Here is a 16,450-nt window from a genome sequence, read left to right as displayed (position 1 = left end):
ACTGCTTACCCCCTTCTCCTTTCTCAAAAAGTCAAACATCCCCCAGGCTCCCCATTTTAGTTATGATTTCACATTTCCAATTCCATCCCGAATGCCCTCCTTAAGCTTTTTTGATCCATAAGATTAATTTACAATAAAAAGCTGACCAACCAACTTCCCTTTGTGGAACACATGCTAGCTGACATTGTAAATGGTTTTCTCTTTTGAGCACTCTCCTCCTTTTAAGAGCATCCATCATCACCCCTCTCATCAAAAAGTCGACCCACAACCCCTCATCTTTGCACACTACCACACAATCTCCAACCTTTTCTTCTCTACAGTTCTTGAACATAGTGTCAACTCCCAAATCTGTGACAATATTTCCTGTAACTCCATGGTTTAATCTCTCCAATTAGGTTTCTGCAATTATAAAAGCACTGAAAAGGCCCTAATCAAAGTTACAAATAAGAGCTTTTGTGACTATGACAATGGTGCATTATCCCACCTTGTCTTTCTCGACCTATCTGCAGCCTTTTACATGGTCAATCATACTATCCTTCTCCAGTTCTTCTCCTCCCTTGTTCAGTTCAGTGGGATTACTCTTGCTTGATACTACTCTTACCTGTTCAACTGTAGCTCGAGGAACTTCTCTTCCTACCCCACACAGTCTCACCTCCAGAATCCCGCAAGGATCCATCTTTGGCCTTATCCTGTTCCTCATATCCATGCTGCCGTTTGATGACAAAATCTGCAGACATAGGGACATTTTCCACATGCATTATGGTGATTCCCTCAGATTTACATCTCCACCGTCTCTCTCGAATCACTTCAGTGTTTCTATGCTATCAGCCTGCTTGGCTTACAGCTAGTCTGGAGTGAGCCGCAATCTTCCATTCACAATAAACAGCTGACCACCTAGTCTCTCACTGTGGCCCTCATGCTAGCTGACATTGTAAATGGTTCTCAGCTGGTCTGGCAGCATCTGTGGAGAGAGAAACAAAGTTAACGTTTAAGATCAATGACCTTTCCTCATGTTCTGTTTTTATTTCAGATTTCCAGCATCTGCAGTATTTTGCTCTTTTAAGTGGTTTGTTCTTCTCAACACTGCATCCTACCCCTGTTAAAGACATCCATCATCACCCATCTCATCAAAAAAAACACCCTGGACCCCTCTTAAAAATGGGAGATAATCAAGTCCGAGGTGAATTCTTCAAGTAGTAGGTTGGATTATTAGGGTAATTTCCTCCAGCTAAACATTGGGGAGACAAAAGTCCCTGCTACATACTTTGTAATCTCGTCACTATCTCCAATCCCCTTCTGGCCACTGTCTCTGTCTAGATCAACACTTCACAATTTGGACATTTGAACCTAAATTGAACTTCTGACTCCATAAAGAGATAGCCTCCTTCCACCTTGTGAACCTGCCCCTACCTCAGTTCATGTGCCACTGCAACCTCCTTTTATACCTTTATCACCTTCAAACCTAGCAATTCCAATATGTTCCTGCTGGCCTCCTATTGCTCATGTTCTGTAAACTCTAGCTCAACAAAAACTCTGCATTCTGTATCCTACCCTCACTAAGTCCTGCTTACCCATCATCCTGTCCTCCTTGACTTACTTTGGCTTTCAGATCCCACATTACCTCCAATTTAAAATTCTCATCTTTGTTTTCAAGTCATTTTATGATGTTGCCTTCCTTATTTTTGTGACCTTCTCCGGTACTCCAACTCACCCCAAATTCTCTGGACTACAGATCTTGGTGCTCACTTTTATCCCTACCTTTAGTGGCAGTGACTTCATCCACCATTCAATATTCAGCATTTCTTCTCTAGCAGCCTGTAGCTCTCCCTGACCTCAGATAAACTACCGAAAAGTCTAAGATATCATTCTGCCACGAGAACCTATAATTTTCAGCTACTCGTCAGTGTTGGATATTATATGTTCTAAAGCTAGAATTAAGTTTTTAAATACACTCAAGTGTGTGTTACTTTTTCACCTTAAGATTGGATTTGCAGAGGGATGGCAATTCTGTAACACCAAGCTGTTTTGTAAAAATTTTATTCACATTAAAACTGAAACATCGAAGCAAATTGGAATTAAGAAAAAGTAGAGAAATGACTGGACAGACACTTGAGATAGAATTGTTGAACTGTCTGAAAGATTATGCTGTCTGCACTTTACCAGGCATTGTCTAAAAAGTTTTAGTTATGGGCTGGCAATGGTAACAAGCATAGCAAGTAGAGTGCAACATAAAAGCAATATTTTTTAAAATGAAGTCAGTGTGGTGATAGTTCATGTTACAACAACAACTTGCATTTATACAGCACCTTTAACATAGTTAAACATCCCAAAGTAGTTCACAGGAGTGCTATAAAAACTTGATACCAAGCCACATGAGGAGATATTAGGATGGATGACCAATAGCTTGGCTATAGAGGTAGGTTTCAGAGAGTGTCTTAAAGGAGGAGAGAGGGGTCTAGAGACAGAGAGGTTTAGGGAGGGAATTCCAGAGTTTAGGCCGAGGCAGCTGATGACATGGCCACAAGTGGTGGAGCAAATTAAAATCAGGGATGCACAAGAGGCTATTGTCATGGGTTTTCATTGTGCTATCTTAAGCAACACAATGAGGTATGTGGATTCCAGTTCCTTGAAGATCACTAGGTTTATTTACAGCTAAACTAATACACACAATACACACCTATACATAGAACCTTTGCCCAGTGTGTTACAGTGCAGAGTGACTATGGCTTCTAGTCACATGACTGCATCCTGGTACTTAGCTCATTTGCATACTGAGTTCTTACAGGGACATCACTGGTAAAGTGATCATACAATTGGAGGAAGGCACATATTTCAGCGGGGGTGGGGGGGGGGATGGGGGATGGGGGATGGTTGGTGGTGGAGGAATTAGAGAATAGTGGTGCTGGCTTTTGGAATGGAGAAGGTTCTAGAGATAGGGAGGGGCAAGGCCATGTAGGCATTTGAAAACAAGGATGAGAATTTTAAAATGGAGGCAGTGCTGGACTGGACCCAATGCAGATCAGTGAGTGCAGTGGTGATGTGTGAATGGAACTTGCTGTGAGTTAGGAGATGGGCAGTTTGGATTAGCTCAAGTTTATGGAGAATGGAGATGGCAAGCTAGACAGGAGAGCACAGGAATAGTCAAGTCTCGAGGTGACAGAGGCCTGATACCCTGGACCCCACCCTTAACCTGGTGTCTTTTCCAGTGTGCTGCCCTGTACAGGGATATCTGTGGCTTCTGTGAACAGAGCAGGCAACAAAGAGGCTCTTCAGACTATCAGATTGAAGTATCCTCACTGAGACCACAAAGTTCAAACCAGGAAGTATAATTATAAATTAAATTTAAATGATGGCGAAGAAGTGAAATAAAAATTGGCAAGTACAGATGGGATTAAGGGAGACAGATAAAAGAGGCAAACAGAAAAAGTAAAAAGTTTTTTTAAAAATTTGTAAATACTAATTTTCTTCAAAGGGAATGAAATTCCACACTTCTAAAATTTATTTTTCACAACCAGAGAGGTTTTCCAGTAATTATCACTTAATTACACTGTTAAAAACTCTCCTACTCCGAAGCCCTAATTTTTTTAGGCGTAAGTGCTCTCAGTTTATGTCATTACAGCAATTTCAATGCCAAGTCTGTCATTGAGGACTGCAACAACACCACCCTTTGGAGGAGCAGTCTGTCTCTGACAGAAACTTCAGAATTTCTGGCTAACTGTGGATATATGAACGCTGGAAGCTGTTGCCAATTTCACCCTGTAATAATAGTGAGCGCTGATAGCCTGGCTATTATTATGGCAAAATCTGGCCCAATATGTTTTATTTCTACAATATTTAAATGTAATTTTAAATGTAACCTTTAAAAGTATTTCGGAACTGTGTGTTTATATGGTTTAATTGATTTCGCTGTTTTTGAGGAGAGCAATGTAGGAACAAATCTTTTTCTCTTTTCTAAAACTTTTCTCAATTTTTGGTCTCCCATAAATATAAAAGTTATATTTCAATATTTTTAAATTATTGCCGTTTTACTCCCGGATCATGTTCTTGTTTTACTTCATGCCAAAAAAGTTATTTCAGTTTTGAATTTTATTTTCCAGTTTTGAAATTTATGAATTAATACCTATAAAATTGCTGAAGCTTAAGACAGTGTTTCTACAGATATCAGTTTCTTTACGGTGTTTCCTTTGGTCATCATAACTGAATATCACTCAGAAAGCTATAATCTTATAAAACAATAGGATTATCTTCTTGTTCCCACTAGACAATGTTTTAAAGCGACAAGTGTTCTGGGACAGTAACATGTTTCCCCTTGTACCTGGTATTTTGAACCTAGTTGTCACTCAAAGAAGATTGACGACCCCATGTGTAGGTACGCACATTATTTCATTGTTCCCAAGAGTATTCTTTATTTATCCATGTGGATGACTCTGATTTGATTTTCTTTTGTAGTACAGTCTAACTTACTTGAAGCACTTGGAATAGAAATGATTTTCTCTTCCTACTGATGGCTGTTCTGTTGTAGTGATGCAAAATGAAAGGATGTACTCAAGTTAGAAGCCTGTATCGAGATTCAATCCAGTTCTGATCCTCTTCAGTGGTTTGGAACAGGTCATTACAGCACATTAGTTTTACGCCCATGTGGAGCTTTCCATCATCCTGCTGTCTGTACAGTATCCGAGTGTACTAGTATCACTGGATATGGGAAAAAAGAGCAGTTTACAAACCATGGACAATAACTGAAACTCTCTGTTGGTATCTTAAAAGACTTAAAAGAATCAGCATTTTAAGTCTGACTTGCTAATTGGATAAAAAGCATGTGACTATCAAATGTTGATTTCTGAGACTCTACACTCCTGAATTTGACATCTGTGTCGCATTTTTACTTATTTGTTCCTGATATGTGGGCGCTGCTGCCACATCCCTAGTTGCTCTGAGAAGATGGTAGTGCGCCTTCTCTTTGAATTACTGTAGTGTTTGCAGCGAGAATTCTCCCGCAATTGTGCAAGGTAGGTAATTCCAGGAATTTGACCCATTACAATGAAAGAATGGTGATACATGTTCAAGTTAGGAAACGGTGTGATTTGGAGAGGAACTTGGAGATGATAATGTTGCAGCTCATGTCGTGAGTGTTTAGGAATAGTAATAAGCATTAGCATCAAGTTATGTGAATATTGAGAAAGGGAAGATACAATTCCTCAAAGTGGTGTTATAATGTGACTGACTTTTATTTTTTTCCCCCACATTTTCACATTTCTTGCACTGTGCACCATCCCTGGTGAGGGGCCACACCAATGCCAGTCTGTAAGTGATATCTAGGAATATGTATGCCACAGTGTATGAGGGTTAGAATTGACCTTAACTCTAACATAGCTCCCATATGAATTAGGAGCAGGAATAGGCCACTCAGTCCCTTGAGCAAGCTCCACCATTCAATAAGATCATGGCTGATCTGATTGTAATCTCGACTCCACATTCCCTCCTACCCCCGATAACCTTACAGTCTCTTGCTTATGAAGAATCTGTCTACCTCTGCCTTAAAAATATTTAAAGACTCTGCTTCCACTGCCTTTTAAGGAACAGAGTTCCAAAGACTCACGGCCCTCTGAGAGAAAAATATTTCTCCTCATCTCTGTCTTAAATGGGCAACTCCTTCTACAAAATGCTGCTTCTTGTTTAGTACAGAGGGATTGTTGTACTGTCAGAGGTGCTGTCTTTCATAGTAGTCATCAAACACAGGCCTTGTTTGCCCTCTCAGGCAGAGGTAAAAGACATCATGGTACATTTTGACTAAGAACAGAAAGGTTCTCCGAGGTTATCCTGGCTGACATTGATTCCTCAGCCAACACCACAAAAAACAAATTGTCTGGTTATATACCTCATTAAATATTAGGAAGACGATAGCCATTTTCTTTGGTCTCCGCTACAAACTGTGTTCCCTTGCCACCAATTTCCTTCATCTTCCTGGCAATTGCCTGAGACTGAACCAGACCATTTGCAACCCCGGTGTCATATTTGATCTTGAGATGAGCCACCAAACGCATATCCGCACCATCACTAAGATCACTTATTTCCTCCTGCATATCATTGTCCCTGCCTCAGCTCATCTGATGCTGAAACCCTCATAGATACCTTTGTTACCTCGAAACTTGACTATTCCAATGCACCCCTGGACAGCCTCCCATATTTTAACCTCTAAACTTGAGATCATCCAAAATTCTGGTGTACAAGTCCTCACTCACAACAAGTCTCATTCACCCATTAGCCCTATGCTTGCTGGCCTACATTGACTCCCAGTCCAGCAACACCTTGACTTTAAAATTCTTATCCTTGTTTTCAAATCCCTCAATAGCCTCGTCCCTCCCTATCTCTGTCATCTCCTCCAGCCCCACAAACCTCTAGATATCTGTGCTTCTCTAATTCTGGCCTCTTGTGCGTCCCCGATTTTAATTGCTCCACCACCGTGCCGTCAGTTGCCAAGGCCCTAAGGTCTGGAATATCCTCCCTACACCTCTCAACCTCTCTACCTCCCTTTCTTTAAGACGCTGCCTGAAATCTATCTCTTTGACCACGTTTTTAGTCATCTAGCCTAATGTCTCCTTGAGTAACTGTCAAATTTTGCTTTATAACACTCCTCTAACATTTTATTATGTTGAAGGCACTATATAAATACAAGTAGTTGTTGTATTGCTGTTTGTAGGTCCAAGCAGTGTGCACAAATTTGCTGGATACATTTGTCTACATTACAACAGTGACCACATATCAAAAATATTTTATTGGCTGTGAAGTATTGATTTGAACTAAGGAAATTTTTTTTCGAATAATGCAATAATAAAAATTGAATTCACTGTAGAATCAATTAAAGTTTATAATGACAAACCAATAAAAAGAACATTTTGTATTAAATGCTTATAGCCTGGAAAGTGTTGTGAGAAATGTTATTATATGAATGTTTAATGCATTTGTTTCACGTTTGTTATTTTAATGGAGGCATTGATGAATTCAAGATAAAGTGCCTAATGTCTCAGCTAAAATAATGGGTAAGGTACTTGGTAGAAGCATGTTAACTGCTTGTATGGAACAACAATTTCCATGTTAATATGCTCTGCTAATATCCCACTGGCAAATACTCTACTCGCAGCGTGGGCCAATAATAATGCAAAAACAGCAAACTTAGGGGGAAAATTTTGATTAGGCCAATAATGCGGCACAAGGATCATGTTGCACTATTAATGAACGCCTGTTTGTAGTAGCGGAAACTTCATGCTGCCTGCTAATTTAAATGGTAACGTGTAGCCCAGTGCTAAGCATCCTGCTTTATGCGGGGCTAGCACCAGTTAAAGCTTAAATAAAAGCAAGCTACTGCAGATGCTGAAAATCTCAAATAAAAAGAAGAAATGCTGGAAATACTCAGCAGGTCTGGCAGCATCTGTGGAGAGAGAAGCAGAGTTAACGTTTCAGGTCAGTGACCCTTCTTCAGAATGGTTCTGATGAAAGGTCACTGACCTGAAACGTTAGCTCTGCTCTCTCTCCACAGATGCTGCCAGACCTGCTGAGTATTTCCAGCATTTCTTATTTTTATATCAGTTAAAGCTTGTCTGCACTACTTAAAGCCAGCCTGCACCTCTTAAAGGAGAGGTACATTTTGCTGCTGCTGAAACTGGTTCAAGAGTCTTTGAGCAGAAGGTGGAATGGAAATGGTGCACAGGCCAGAGCATGTTGTATATTATTGCTAGCATTTCAGATGCTAGATTAAGCTTGGTTTACAGAGATCTCGGAGTCGTTAATCTAAACAGTAACTCATTTATTATATTTACATGGACTATATACACTTTTCATAAGCCTGTCTAGCTTCTGCTACTCATGATGCTTCTTGCTTCTCTCAAGCCTATTACACATGTGATCTCTTGCATCATCATCACAGTGGGAGGTGTTACTTTAATGACCCAAACATGAACTCTTTCAGACCCTTATACTACATCTCCCTTCAAGTCTTTGACCATTTCATATATATATTTATATGCATTCATTTTTACTTTACGTACTACCCCATCTCCCCCCAAGTCTCTGACATGATATTTGGTGTTCTATGAACTTCAGGATCAAGGTCTGGTTCATCCAAATATATGACTGATTGACGTGTTTGAAGAATAAGAATAAGATCTCTCCTGTTCTTACAGTATCTTAAGTTTGTACTAAATTAGATATCTGATGATTTTCATCTCTCTGGATAATTAATCCTTCTCTGCCTTGATCTCGTATCCATACCTTTGTCCTTCTATTGTTACGACTGAGACAGGAGGAGTGCACTGTATAGGCACAAAAACCCCAAAGGAAAAAGCAGTCAACCGTGGCTAACAAAAGAAGTTAAGAATTGTATAAGATTAAAAGAAAAGGCCTATAAAGTTGCCAGAAATACTAGTAAATCTGAGGATTGGGAGGATTTTAGAATACAGTAAAGGAGGACCAAAAAACTGATAAAGGGAGAATAGATTATGAATATAAACTAGCAAAAACCATAAAAATGGACTGTTAAAGCTTCCATAGGTATGTAAAAAGGAAACGTTGGGCTAAGACAAATATGGGTCCATTACAGGCAGAGTCAGGAGAATTTATAATGGGAAATAATGGCAGAGAAGCTAAATAATTACTTTGTGTCTGTCTTCAGAGGAAGATACAAGAAATCGCCCAGAATTAGAGATCTAAGGGACTAGGGAGAATGAGGAATTGAAGGAAATTAATATTAGTAAGAAGGTTGAATTGGAGAAATTAATGGGGCTGAAGGTTGATAAGTCCCCAGGACCTGATATTCTACATCTCAGAGCGTTGGAAGAGGTAGCTATGGAGATAGTGGATGATCTGATCTGATTGGGTACAGTCAGCATAGATTTATGAATAGGAAATCATGTTCAGCAAACCTATTGGAGTTTTTTGAGGATGTTACTAACAGAATTGATAAAAGGGAGCCGGTGGACGTAGTATAGTTGGATTTTCAGAAGGCTTTTGATAAAAGTCCCCCACAGGAGGTTGGTTAGCAAAATTAAAGCACATGGGATAGGAGGTAATATATAATGGCATGGATTAAGGATTGGTTAACAGGCAGAAAGCAGAGAGTAGGAATAAATGGGTCATTCTCGCATTGGCAGGCTGTGACTAGTGGGGTACTGCAGGGATCAGTGCTTAGGCCTCAGCTGTTCATAATATATATCAATGTTCTGGATGTGGGGACCTAATGTAATTTTCCAAGTGTGCAGATGACACAAAACTAGGTGGGAATGTGTGTTGTGAGGAAGATGCAAAGCAGCTTCAAGGGGATTTGGACAGAGTTAGTGAGTGGGCAAGAACATGGCAGATGGAATATAATGTGGAAAAATGTGAGGTTATCCATTTTGGTAGGAGGAACAAATGTGCAGAGTATTTCTTAAATGGTAAGAGATTAGAAAGTACTAAGGGACCTGGGCGTCCTCGTCGATAAGTCACTGAAAGTTAGCATGCAGGTGCAGCAAGCAATTAGGAAGGCTAATGGTATGTAAGCCTTTATCACAAGAGGATTTGAGTACAGGAGTAGTGAAGTTTTGCTTCAATTGTGTAGAACCTTGGTTAGACCGCACCTGGAGTACCGTGTGTAGTTTTGGTCCCCTTACCTTAGGAAGGATATTATTGCCATAGAGGGAATGCAACAAAGGTTCACGACACTTTGAAGAGAGATTGGGGAAACTGGGCTTGTATTTTCTAGAGTTTCGAAGAATGAGAGGTGATCTCACTGAAACGTGCAAAATACTTAAAGGGATGGACAGGGTAGATGCAGGTAAGATGTTTCCCCTGGTTAGGGAGTCTAGAACCAGGGGACACAATTTCAAAATAAGGGGGAAGCCACTTGGGACAGAGATGAGGAAAATTTTCTTTTCTCAGAGGGTTGTGAATCTCTGGAATTCTCTACATCAGAAAGCTGTGGAAGCTCAGTCATTGAGTATGTTTAAGGTGGAGATTGACAAACACCAATATCAATGACATAAAGGGATATGGGGATAGTGTGGGAAAAAGGCATTGAAGTGGGTGATCAACCATGATCATATTGAATGGTGATGCAGGCTCGATGGGCTGAATGGCCTACTCCTGCTCCTACATTCCTATTCTAGTTCCACTTCTCCACAGGTCACAACATATATTTAAATGTTTTCCCGCTTACCGATACGGTCTATCATAGACTCTATTTTTATCCCAGATTAAAACACACCAACCAGGATTCTTTAATAAATAACAAAATTATCAGTTTATTATAAAATAAGTCTTCACCACTAATAAGGCAACGCATGAACATACAGATCGAAATATAAAAGATCCCATTTTACTTTAGCCCCTCACACATAAACACACACACACACCAGTTAACTGAAAAAGTAAAGAGATTTACTCTTTAGAGCTTGAGTACAAAAAACCCCAGAAAAGAATACATTGGGGAGACCAAATGGAGACTGGGTGACCGCTTTGTGGAACACCTGCGCTCAGTCCGAAAGCATGACCCCGAGCTTCCGGTTGCTGGCCTTTTCAACACCCCACCCTGCTGTCATGCTCACATCTCTGTCCTGGGATTGCTGCAGTGCTCCAGTAAACATCAACGCAAGCTCAAGGAACAGCATCTCATTTACCGATTAGGCACGCTACAGCCTGCCGGACTGAGCATTGAGTTCAATAATTTCAGAGCATGACGGGCCTTCCATTTTACTTTTATTTTTAGTTACTTTTTCTTTTATTTTTTGTGTTTATTTTTTAGTTTGTTCAGTTTGTTTCTACTGTGCCGACCCACTTTTTTCATGTTTGTGCTTGTGGCTGTTCAGTTTTCAGTCCATTAATACCCTATCTGTACTAATGCTTTGTCTTTCAGCAGACCATTAACATATTGTTTGCCTTTGCTCCATGACCTTCTGGTCAGCTATTCTGTGACCTTGTCTTATCAATACCTTCTCTTTTGTTATCTCTTGCCCCACCCCCGCTTTACTTGCTTAAAATCTTTTACATTTCTTATACCTGCCAGTTCTGAAGAAGGGTCACTGACCAGAAACGTTAATTCTGCTTCTCTCTCTACAGATGCTGCCAGACCTGCTGAGTTTTTCCAGCACTTTCTGTTTTTATTTCAGATTTACAGCATCTGCAGTATTTTGCTTTTATTACAAAGATGAATATGTTGGGCGAATACTTGCTAATTCTTGGAGGCAAAAAGAGAAGATATGAAACAGTGTCAGAAGTCCTTTTTTGGTTTTGCGTCCCAAATATGTGTAGAAAGCTGTCACCGGGATCTTCCTAAAATAGTTCTTGACAGGCAACGTTGAGCAGGCTTTCCATGGAAAATTTAGTAACGGGGTTTCAGGCAGTTTCTTACACTTGCTTGTCAGCTTCTCAAGAGATGGAAAACTGGCAGGCTTTCTCAAAGAGCTGGAACAGACAGAGGTGGGGATTTGCTCCCTTGGCAAGTTTCCTCCAACTGTCTATACAAACCATTGTCCATATCCCAACTCATTGTCCAAAGTGAAACCAAAAACAATGTCACAAGAGTCAAGCCTCCTGTCTCCTATAAATCTTGACCTGCCACTTCTTCATAAACATCTTTCCCCAAGTCAAAAACAACCTCTGCTGGGTAATTATTTGAAGACAGGTGCCTTCCAGTAACTGTTTACAATCCAGACCTCTCAGTGACTCTCGTTTAAAAAAAATACAAATCCTCAAAATTTACCGGAAAAAGCACTTGTAATACGATCAACTTGGGTAGATTTCTGGTAAGGTATCTCCTATTGTAATTATGAGCTTGTTGTTTCCTATAAGACCTCTCTCTGTCTTGAACTCTCTGATAATCCTGGAATTCTAGCCCTGGAAGTAGTTTTTTCGGTAAGATATGAAGTTGAGTTTTGAGCTTCCTCCCCAGCAGGAGCTAGAATCATGCTAATCCACATAGCAATGGAGTAGATCTGTAGTTTAAGAGTACAGTTTGAAAATCTTCATTTTTCTTTAACAATGCTTTAATATTTCTGACTCCTCTTTCAGCTTTGCCATTAGATTGAGGATATCTTGGGGAACGTGAAATGTACGAATCTACATTTTCCTCAAATTGCGTGAAGTATTTGTTTGCAAATTGTGGTCCATTATCTGACACAACCTCATCAGGAATGCCATGCGTTGCAAAGATCTCCTGTAAAGATATTGGGTAGAAGTAGGAAGTAGGAATTCACTGATGGCTCTCGTCTTTTGCGGGTCTGCCATTACACCCTTGCTACTAACAATGTGTCCTAAGAAACAAATAGACGTTTGATAATTCACACTTTTCATTAAGTGTAAGACCTTCTTGTAGACGATTCAGAACCGTTCTAACCCTCAGGTCAAGTTCTTCAATGGATTCATTATGGACTAAGATATCGTCCATATGGCATATTACTCCTTTAAGGCCCTGTAAAATGTTTGACATAGTCTTTTGGAGTATTTCAGGTGCAGATGTAAACAAAACAAAATCTTCCAAACGGAGTGATGAATGTTGTCAGTAATCTTGCCTTCTTATCCAGTGGAACTTGTCAAAAGCCATTATTGATGTCGAGTTTTGTGAACATAATAACCTTAGATAACTTTGCCAAGCTTTCATCTACTGAGGACATTGCATGAATTTCCCTTGCAACCGCCTAATTAAGCTGTTAGGTCTACACAGATGAGAAGAGTACTGTTTGGTTTAGGAACTGGAACCATTCCCGAACACTACTCTGTTGGTTTTGTGACAGGAGAAATTACTCCCAACCTGGTCATCTTTTCTAGCTGATGTTGGACTTGCTTCATGAATGAGTGTGATATCTTCCTAGGTGTAAAGATACATACTGGTTTCGCATCCTCTCTCAACATAATGCTGTTTTTGGTCTTAAGTCTTCCAAGTCCTGAAAATAGTTTTGGAAAGTCTGATTGAAAGTGGCTCTTGGATTCTTGTTGCTTGATTTTATCTACTTTTTTGATAAGATGCAGATCTAAGCATGCTGTTCAGCTCAAAAGAGAAAATTCTTGATTCTATAGAACATACTGTGTTTCCAGTTTCTGCTTTCCCTTGTACTGGAGTGTTGCTTGTAGCTTTCCCTTGACTTTCAAATCAATCCCCCCTGGACTGAGTAACTGAGTGTCTGTTGGTTGCAAGCAATGTGTTGATAACCATGGTTTGTTCTGTGACAAAATTGCAATGCTTGCTCCAGTGTCTAATTTAAAATTAGTAATATGTCCATTGACATAAATAACTGCTGTCCGGAATGCCTGATTAGGGTCATTGATCTCTCCAATAAAATTTCCTGATTTATCTTACATTGGAGCTTGTTCCACTTCACTGACAGCTCTTTGCATGAAGACTTTTTGTTTGGAATCTTTGAAAGTAGAGGTCTTGCTTTGGTACATTTTTGCAAAATCGCCCAACCTTCTTAGAGTTAAAGCATTCTGCTTTATTTGCACGACACTGTTTGCGCCTGTGGGTCTTTATGGTGCCACAGCGCTGTCAGGGTTTCATGATGTCTTGCACCTTCCCTGCCAAGTGTACCTTCTTGTCTGGAGATTGTTTGTTTGTTTATCCATCCTAGGCTTCAGGAACTGTACGGTCATCAGAGTTTTCCTGACCCAAGGTTTCTCTTTCCCTCTCAGGATTGCTATGTTCTGGTTATGGACCTCTGCTTGTCTGACCATCTGTATCGCCTTCTCCAGGGTGAGGTCTTCTTTAGACTAATAAATCTGATAAAGATTCATCTGCAATACCCACAACAATGCGGTCTCTTATCAATTCTGCCTTTAGGTCTCCATACTCGTATCCTTCAGCCAGTCTGTAGTACAAGTCGTTGATGAAAGCATCCACCGATTCACCTGATTTCTGGACCCTTCTATTAAACTTGGCCCTTTCTAAGATCTTATTGCTTCTTAAGTTAAAATGCTTATTGAAGGCTTGCAAAATGCCATCCAACTTAGCGGAAGCCTCATGGATGCCCTGCCTTGCGATCACATCATCAGCTATTGCACCTATTGAGTACAGCAAAGTATTTACTTGTTCAGCTTCAGACATGCTATGCAGCTGGGAAGCTATTCTGTATCTTGAAAATCTTCTCCACCATAGAGGCCAATTCTCAATATGGTTAGGTCCTTCCAAATTCTGAAACCTTTCTGGCATCGTAAATTTTGGATCCCTATCGTTCCTAAAAACTGTAGGTTGTTTTCTTTCATAAATTTTCATTCTCGCAATGGAAGTGTTCCCCTGGTTTTCAAAGATTTCCTGTGTCTTTCGGAGGTTTCACATGCTTCACCCATGTGGTCTCAGCGAGTAATGACCACCAGCTTTGGATCCACCCTTTGTGAGGATTCGGCTTTTCCCCGTTTAACTTGCTTAATGGGCCATTAGACAATGTTTCTGTCCATTTCTAAAGGTTGTTCACCCAATCCCCGACTGTCATTCAGTTCTGTGACTCGATGCCTGCGATTGCTGGACCTGGATTTTTCTCTCAGACTACTACGCTTTTGTGGTGCAGCCTGAATGCCTGTGCGGCTGACTCACCGACTCTCCGTGTTTTTACTATGGACGTCCAATCTCTCTACACCGCCATCCCCCACCAGGATGGTTTGAAGGCTCTCCGCTTCTTCCTTGAGCAGAGACCCAACCAGTCCCCATCCACCGACACCCTCCTCCGCCTGGCTGAACTTGTTCTCACATTGAACAACTTCTCCTTCAACTCCACTCACTTCCTTCAAGTAAAACAATGTTGCTATGGGTACCCGCATGGGCCCTAGTTATGCCTGTCTTTTTGTGGGATATGTCGAACATTCCTTGTTCCAGTCCTACTCAGGCTCCCTCCCCCAACTCTTTTTCCGGTACATTAATGACTGTATCGGTGCCGTTTCTTGCTCCTGACCCGAAATGGAAAGCTTTATCGACTTTGCTTCTAATTTCCACTCTTCTGTCACCTTTACATGGTCCATCTCCGACACTTCCCTCCCCTTCCTCGACTTCTCTGTCTCCATCTCTGGGGATAGGCTGTCTACTAATATTCATTATAAGCCCATCGACTCCCAGAGCTATCTCGACTACACTTCTTCACACCCTGCCTCCTGTAAGGACTCCATTCCATTTTCCCAGTTTCTCCATCTCTGACGCATCTGCTCTGATGATGCTACCTTCCATGACAGCGCTTCTGATATGTCTTTCTTTTTCTTCAACCGAGGATTCCCCCCCACTGTGGTTGACAGGGCCCTCAACCGTGTCCGGCCTGTTTCCCGCACCTCTACCCTCACCCCTTCCCCTCCCTCCCAGAACCGCGACAGGGTTCCCCTTGTCTTCACTTTCCACCCCATCAGCCTCCATATCCAAAGGATCATCCTCCGCCATTTCCGCCAGCTCCAGCGTGATGCCACTACCAAAGGCATCTTCCCCTCCCTTCCCCTGTCAGCATTCTGAAGGGGTTGTTCCCTCCGCGACACCCTGGTCCACTCCTCCATTACCCCCACCACCTCGTCCCCTTCCCATGGCACCTTTCCCTGCAATCGCAGGAGCCTGCCCATATACCTCCTCTTTCCTCACTATCCAAGGCCCCAAACACTCCTTTCAGTTGAAGTAGCGATTTACTTGTACTTCTTTCAATGTAGTATACTGTATTCGCTGCTCACAATGTGGTCTCTTCTATGTTGGGGAGATCAAACGCAGATTGGGTGACCGCTTTGCGGAACACTTCCGCTCAGCCGAAAGCATGACCCTGAGCTTCCAGTTGCTGGTCATTTCAACACTCCCCCCTGCTCTCATGCTCACATCTATGCCCTGGGATTGCTGCAGTGTTCCAGTGAACATCAACGCAAGCTTGAGGAACAGCATCTCATTTACCGATTAGGCACGCTACAGCCTGCCGGACTGAACATTGAGTTCAATAATTTCAGAGCATGAAGGGCCCTCCATTTTACTTTCATTTTTAGTTTTTTTCTTTTTTCTTTTTGGTATTTTTTAATTTTAGTTTGTTCAGTTTGTTTCTACTGTGCCGACCCACTTTTTTTTCGTGTTTGTGCTTGTGGCTGTTCAGTTTTCAGTCCATTAACACCCTATCTGGACTAATGCTTTGTCTTTCAGCACACCATTAACATATTGTTTGTCTTTGCTCCATTACCTTCTGGTCAGCAATTCTGTGACCTTGTCCTATCAACACCTCTTTTGTTGTCTCTTGCCCCACCCCCGCTTTACTTGCTTAAAATCTTTTACATTTCTTCTATCTGCCAGTTCTGAAGAAGGGTCACTGACCTGAAATGTTAACTTTGCTTCTCTCTCCACAGATGCTGCCAGACCTGCTGAGTATTTCCAGCGTTTCTTGTTTTCATTTCAGATTTCCAGCATCCGTAGTATTTTGCTTTTTATCAAATATATACTGCTAACTCTGAAAAATATGGAATGATGTTCGAAAGGATTTTCAAATCAAGA

The 16,450-nt window shown here is 41.1% G+C and overlaps 1 protein-coding gene across 6 annotated transcripts in view; it reads left to right on the top strand.

Moving 5' to 3' along the window:
* galnt13 (polypeptide N-acetylgalactosaminyltransferase 13) overlaps nt 1-16,450 on the top strand; it is a 542,151-nt gene that overhangs the window by 118,096 nt on the left and 407,605 nt on the right. The window lies entirely within an intron of this gene.

Source organism: Heterodontus francisci, chromosome 7 (genome assembly GCF_036365525.1).
Source record: "Heterodontus francisci isolate sHetFra1 chromosome 7, sHetFra1.hap1, whole genome shotgun sequence".
NCBI lineage: Eukaryota > Metazoa > Chordata > Chondrichthyes > Heterodontiformes > Heterodontidae > Heterodontus > Heterodontus francisci.
This window is presented reverse-complemented; position numbering and strand designations above follow the sequence as displayed.